The following is an 8,199-nucleotide window of genomic DNA, read 5'->3' on the forward strand; positions in this document are numbered from 1 at the left end:
AGTTGTTGATTTATTATGCAGATGGTGATGCTGTTTAGGATCGTCATGATTTGGACCGGGGTTGTGCGTTTTAACCTTGTGAGCAAGAAAGTGGTGCTAGTCATAGTGGACGAGCACTTCGAAGCAGGAATTTGGACTAGTTACTTAGTAGATCTTAAGTAGCTATCCTTCTTGTTTTGTCGCATGTTTTGAGCTACGGATTTTAGTTGTCCTTTGGTTTGGTTTTTCTCTACTTTGAGGTTTCTTTGAGAATCATATGTTGTTTTGAGACTTTGTAGGAATGAGGGTATGGGACCTCATTTCCCTTTTTATATATGATTTCGGAGGTTGAATATTGTCTTTGAAGGATTATCCTTATTTATAGTTTCATATTCTACTCCTTAGAGCAGCATCTCCGTCTTAGTGGTATTTCCCCTGCCGCTAGTTGCATTGATTCTTTTACTTTAGTCTCTACTCTTATTTATATTGGACGGGATGTTACAATTGGTATCAGAGCAAAACGTTCCAAAAACTCTCTTTGAGTTGCTACTTATTCCAAGAGAAATATGTAGACTTGTAACTAGGATTACTAGTGTCTCAGGCTTCAAGTCTAGTGCTTATTGAGAGTCACTTGGGTAGGAAAGTAAACCTTGGGAACCATTTTTGTTTACCGTATTTGTCGATTAAAGGCTTTCTTATGTGAATTTGGCTAATTTAAAAGATTCTGTTTTGTAGAATTCCTCCACGACAACAATTGGCTGCCAGAAAGGAAGCCGCTCGTCGTCGTCGTGTAAGTCTTGAAAATGCATTCATATCCTTAACTAATAGAGCTACTACTCCCGCTGGTGGGCAGTCTACATTTGACCGATTTGACTGTCATAGGCCCCCTACTTATGATGGTGTTGCTGACCCTGTAGCTCTGGAGAATTGGCTAAGGGAAATGGAGAAGCTCTTTACGACAACAAACTACCCCGTTGCTGAGATGGTACCTATTGGGACGTATTACTTGAAGAGAGAGGCTGATAATTGGTGGGGTACGGTAAAGGCTGCGTGCGTGTATGGCTAGTGTTGGATTTGGGTGGACTCAATTCTCCGCCAAGCTGAAGGAGAGGTTCTACCCTGATGAGTTGCTCTGGCAGAAGCAAGAAGAGTTTCTATCTCTGACTCAAGGGAATATGGATATCCAAAAGTACACTGACCGCTTTACCGAGTTGTCTAAGTTTGCTGGTATTGTCATTCCCACTGAAGCTGAGAGGGTTACGAGATACATAAAGAAGATGGATCCTAGGGTAAGGACGCTTGTGCTGTGTTCGGGTGTTACTACTTTCCAGGCTGCTTATTTCCAGCCGTAACTCCTGATTGTCCAACTTTAGACGTGCACCGGTCTAAAGTTTATCACTATCCAAATTTCACTTTACATGATTTACCAATTATTACTTGTTATGACACACAAGCAACACATATAATATATAATCAAACATTCACAACTGTTTGTCTTTCATCTTAGGATTAAATAAGTGATCATACAACTTACAACCCAAGATTAACTAAAGCACGTAATCAACAAAGTTGAGTACTTACATAATAAATAAAACATATAACCTAATATGATACTAATAAGCATTGAATCATAGATAAAAAAAAACGATATAACAAAATATCAGACTCGCTATACTGAACTTGACTCCACGAAACCAATAAATTAATTATAAATAAATTGAATAATCAATGGATAGAGTTGTCCAACCAAACCATGTCTTCAATATAGAAGACGAAGTATGGGCGCGACTCCGTACTCCCGCGACCAACGATATCGAGGTACTAATTAAATAAAATAGGGCACGGTGATCAATCCGGCCCCAACAGAAGTCATTGGCTACCAACATGTACTCTAACTCATACTAGTACAACACTTCAGACGTGCACAAGTCTAAAGCTTATTGCTATTCACTTTCCACTTTAAGTATTGATAAAGTATTTACTGTTGAGACTCACAAAATAAGGTAACCAACATAAATATCATAAATACACCAAAATTTCAATTTTTATCTTAGGATTAAATGATGTTATCATACAAATCAATTAATCCAAGAATAATTCCATTCGTTAATCATAGTGTTAATAACCATCTAGCCTTTATTTGTTGACTTAAATCAACAACCAACCAACTTGTCAATAGGTGAATACTGAACTTTACCAAACAAGGCCCACAATTCTTATAAAATATATAATATAATAATCCAAGGGAATAACATTATACATTTCATGATCTGAAATAACAATATATTTATTAATCTCTCATGTGAATTAATAAAATAGACGTTCCCAACCCACATGTTTGCATCAATCATCCATACAAACATATAATATTCATCATAGACAACATGCCTTGCATAAGAGCATAAAAAATGCAAATTCACTTAAATATAAGCCACATATGAACTATAAAAAGTTCCCTATACATGATATTATATCAATCCTTATAACCCTATGACATGATACTAGTCTACACAAGACCCCACTTTGACTGAGGTTTCTAAAATCAAAAGTCAAAGTATTCGTGTCGGGACGAAGAATGATTCTAGATGCTCTACAATTTAAAACCAGTCTTATAACACCAATACCTACAAAACAAGCATAAGTTTGCAGAAATAAATTTGTATGAAAGGCTTTTGCAAAACAAGATTAAGTTTGCAAAAATGAAAGGATATATGATTCGGGTATATTATGAGCTATGTTCGGGCCATGACGACATAGAGCTACATCCCACTCCAAGGGTATATATACTTGGTTGAAGACTAGCACATGACTTTGACCGTTGTTGTTATCTTCAGGAACACGAACCATATTAAAGCTGTATTTTTCGTTGTCTCGGCCCACGGTTTAGAGCTTCGTCCCGCTTTAGGGAAAGAAAAAAAAGACTAGAGTTTAGAGAAGAGTGTACAAGAAAGCGTTAATTCCTTTAAGATCTGCATCATGAATACTCGATTGTTAGTAAAGTAAGAAATTAACCGGATTTCACCCTCGGGAACTATACCTTTGTTGTCTGGGTCTTGTATAGTAATCCGCAAAAGGAGCAATCCTGAAGCTTTAATGGTGTTTGAAAGTAAATCGATGGAGTTTGAATGTATTTGAATATGTGTTTGTGTAGTACAAAAGTGTAGCTGTAAAGTCATATGAAAAGTGTGTGTGAAAGTCCTAAAGCGTTCATTGAGAATAGACTATTTATATGAGAAACATCTTTGAAAATCACGTGGAGAAGGGCGAAAGAGGCGTGTGTCAAGCGACGCCGTTGCATACAACTACCGTGCGCCTGACGCAGCAAGGCTACATGCCACGCAGGCTTATTGCATCAGACGCAACCCCTAGTTGTGTTCATCTGCTTTGTAAATTGGTTTTGAGTTATGCGCATTTGGTGCGCTTGACGCAACACAGATCTAAGCCATTTTCCTAAATTAATAGATTTATTTTATCTTTGATAAAGTATTATCTTTTGAAGTGCGAAATAATTTATCTTTAATAATAAAAATCTAATTTTCGATATCTTTCAATTTAGAATATATATTAATTATCATGTATAAATAATATTTACTGAAGATATAATTAATTATAAAAAATAATTAATTGGGTTTTATGAAAATGGGCTTGAACTTTCAATGAATTATCATAAATGATTAATTGGGCTCTTAAAAGTGGGTTTAGAATGGTTTTACACAAATATAAATAGACATTCTCTTTTCAAAAACAACTTTGGGTTTAACTTATTTGATTGTTTTTCCTTTGGATCGGACCAATTAGGACGATGTTATGTTTCATAATTTGGTACTCAATGGAAAGACACAATTTTGCGTTTTATATTAGTCAAATAAGCTCTAATCTCGCATAGGCAATAAAACATGTCTACACCTAAGAAAACAATTTATAATCAGGGTATATCTTGGGAATTAAGCATACTTAAAAGATTAGGTAGCCGCATAAGTTGCTAAGGTTTAACAGGATGACCTCCTAATTTGTCTGTGTAATTTAAAAGCTCATTGGCTTCAATGGTAAAGCATATGGGTGAGTGTGTGTCCAAGATATGACTCTAAGTAATATTAAAATAAGTACTTTTTTTCCTATTCTTGAGGTAGGCCATAAATCCTATAGATAAGTAAATCAATGTTGAAGGTTTGAATTTTACATAAAAACGAACAGATCGTTCGACGAGGCGGTGGATAAGGTCAATATTATTATTGTTCCATGCTACCAAATGTCTCTATAATGATTGCAAGAATCAATTATGAGTTTGTTATCAAAATGCAGAGTTTTGAGGATATTAATGTTATTTTGCCGATTGGTCATAATTTCAAGGATGAACATTATATCGAATTAAAATTAACTTTTTAAAAGAGAAGTTTGGCAATAGTTTCAATTTTCTTGCCACCCTGTATATTCCAACTAATTATGCTCACAAGTCATAGGGGTGGAAGGAGAGCATCCATGATCCAACCAACTAGGCCAAACTTGATTCATATAAGAAATATATGAGTAAAATACTTCCATTGCATCTACTTCTCTTACTCGTTCTCTTCCACCCTTTAATATTTATTAACTTCTTAGGCCTAGGGGTGTGCAAAAACATCCGATCCGAAAATCCGCCGTTTCGAAATTTCGGATATCCGATCCGATTTTAAGATTTCGGATATTTCGGATCGGGTATCCGGAAAAAATTTCGGGTTTTCGGATCGGATGCGGATCGGGATTTTTCAAACATGTCAACGAACCCGATCTGAAAATCCAATGATCCGATCCGAAAACGGTACCCGATCTGAAAACCCAGTGATCCGACCCAAAAAGTTCGGATATCCGAAAATTTCGGATCGGATCCGATATCCGACATTGAACACACCTACTTAGGCCCAAGTTATGCACAAGGTAATTATACTTTTTCATTTAGTAATATTTTTCTATAAAATGATAACATCAAATATAACTTAATTTGGTGGTTAAGATTTTAGTATATATTTCAACTTAAAATCATGGACAAGCAACACGTGGCACCATTCCTTCTTTAAGAACGCCTTCTAATTTACTTTTATGAGTATCTCTATTATATATGGCAACAAGAGTTAGACACAAAAAAAAATAGAACAAAAAGAGATGTAACTATCTAATTAATTAAAAAACAAAAATAAAAAGATAAAAAAAAAGGAACAATAAAAAGAATACAGTGATATTTTACAACACAATAAGTTACTTCCATCTCATTTTTTAATAAATTTCAAAGTCGATGATTTACTAGGAGAAACTGATTGAGAGTTTAAAATCTTTGATGTAATAGATGTAATTAGAAATTAATCCTGATATATTAGAAATAATTAGAAATTAATCCTGATATATTAGAAGTAATTAGAAATTGACTGAAGTAATTTTGAAGTCCGTGCGTTCTACAAGTTATTGTTTATTTTATTTTTGCAAATTTTTTGTTAACATTGTTGATTTTTTGTTGATGTGAAATGTGATTTTTCAACACATTTTTTATATAATTTCTCCATTCTTTTTCTATTGCAACAATTACCACTTTGAGTAGTTTTATCTGTTCGAATCACTTAACTTTTGGTAAAAAAAAGCAATTATAATTGATAACATCGCCTTTATTTATGTTAATAAAATCATCATTAATTACACAAATTGCCTCATAAAGTTGCATTTACTTTATTAAGGATTTACTTATCCCCTACTCTAGTTTAATCCTTTATGCTAAACTATCCTTTTTTATTTTCTTTCCAACCATGCCCAAACTCATTGTTGCAGTAAAAAAGACAGAAAAAGTATTTGTCGTTATACTTTAATTTCTAGATTTTTTGTTGTGATATATAAATTTTATATTTTTAATATCAGTTGAATATTGTAGCTAAGTCTATTATTAAATAGTATTCCAATAATTGGTATGACTAACAATAGCTAACACATTTTTAACATGAAAAATACCCGAATGATACTTTAAGAAAGTAGAGGGTAAAAATTTAATGAATGCAGGATAGAAAGAATATAGAAAAAATATGAGTGTCAGCCACAAATTCAACTTTTAATTATTAGCACATAAACACTAACGCATATAGAATAGAAGATGGGAAAGCAAAAAAGAAGATCATAACATCATGAATAAATTAAATTAAATATAAAAATAACCTCTATTAATAATCGAAAATACTATTTAAGAGAAAAAATATATTCATCAATCATAATCATATCAAGACTTATCTAACTTTCCCTTTTTTATGATCCGCGACCTCAAATAGTCTAGAAACTCGAACCCTGATTTCCAAATTAGTTTTAGAAGAAATAAGTTTATTGAGAAAAAAAGATTTTACATATAGATATATGAAAAATAAAAACATAAATATTTATTTATACAATAAATATTTCAGGAATAAAATAATTAGTCAATTGCATAATACCTCTGCAATGTCGTTGACAAACTTTCATTTGATTTTTCATGTAATATCATCATGGTATGTTATATGTTCAAAACTATATGTTTGAATTTTTTATCTTTATATAACTCAATTTTTAAAAGTATGATTTTGAAAAGCATAATTGTTGTTGATACGTATAATCTGCTATTTTTACACTTAATTTTATATGTTTTTAAAATAAATAATACGTTATTGTTCATCTAAATAAGTATATTTTCATAAGTTGTAAAATAATATTGTATATGGAACTTATCTCGAAACATATTTTAAACACTCTCGATGATAAAAACATATAATATTGCGAATTATGTAGCAAAAGCTATATTCAATTTATATAGTTGAATAATTTAGGTTGTTTATTCAAAATCATAGTGTAATCTTCACTTATTAGAAACACCTTATATATATGTAATTATATCTATGTTAAACACTATTTTTTTTAAATAAAAATTAAAAAGAATGACATGTCATGCTTAGGTGGAGCTCTCTATAATATTCTAAGGTTGTTTTTGTAAAATCATACTCTAATTTTTTCAACATATCGCTATAGATTTTATTTTTTGTTGTAACAACAAGATTTCCTTGATAATTTTTGTTTGAATAATAAATTGTTTTGGTTCAGTTGAGTAAGGTTGATGTTTGGATCCTCTAGACCTCTAAAAGAACTCTACAATGTAATGTTTAAGCAACATCAACATTGAATAAAAAATCAAAAGCTCATATATTATCTTTCCAAAACCCACTCTATTTTTTCTCATCAAAATCCACCCCCTTATTTCTCCCTTTTCACCAATACACGCTCTTGTTTTGAAAATGTATGGTTCATATACAACTCAACCTTATAGAATTTTATTAAAACTCTAGAGGATCTGGACTCGTAAGACCGAGGTTTTGAAAGATAATATGTTTAATCATGTAAGTTGAAACTATGATAAATGCTATAGTCACATATAGTACACTATAGTTCTAACTATTATTATATTTATCTAAAAGAAAGAGTAAACAATGCATCACCATTCATCTAGTTAAATATATTTTTATGAGTTGTAAAACTATATTATAAATGAGCCTTATTTTGAATTGTATTTCAAGCACTATCAAATGGTGAAAAATTATATATCTTGAATTTGGTAGCAAAAATTATATTCAATTTATATAATTTAGGTTGTTTATTCAAAAAGAAACTCTAATTTCTCGTTATCCACAAATCTTTTTATGTATTTAAATATATGTATAAAATAAAAATTAATGACATGACAATCCTACGTGGTGCTCTCTGTTTCATAAGTTGTAGAACTATATTGTAAATGGATCTTATTTCAGATAATATTTCGAGCACTATCCAATGGAACAAAAATTACAATATTCCAAATTACGTAGCAAAAGTTATACACAATTTACATAATATAATAATTTAGGTTGTTCATGCAAATCAAGCTCTAATTTTAGCTTATTTAGAACTCCTTATATATTTAAGTCTATGTAGAACTCTATTTTTGTAAAAGAGTTCTCGTTATCCAAAACTCCTTTTATGTATTTAAACTAGTTATTAGGCCGGGCTATGTCCCGGGTAAGAAAAAAAATTCATTTATTAATATAATACTTTATGATAATAACACTAAGTACAACTTAGTCTAGTGGTTAAGACTTTGGTATATGTACTTGAGGTCTCGGGATCAAACCTTATACTATGCAATTTTCTAAATTTTTTATTGTACATGGATTACATGAACTAAAACTCCCTAGCTAGGGAGAGCTCCAC

Source organism: Beta vulgaris, chromosome 7 (assembly GCF_026745355.1).
Source record: "Beta vulgaris subsp. vulgaris cultivar EL10 chromosome 7, EL10.2, whole genome shotgun sequence".
NCBI classification, from domain to species: Eukaryota; Viridiplantae; Streptophyta; class Magnoliopsida; order Caryophyllales; family Amaranthaceae; genus Beta; species Beta vulgaris.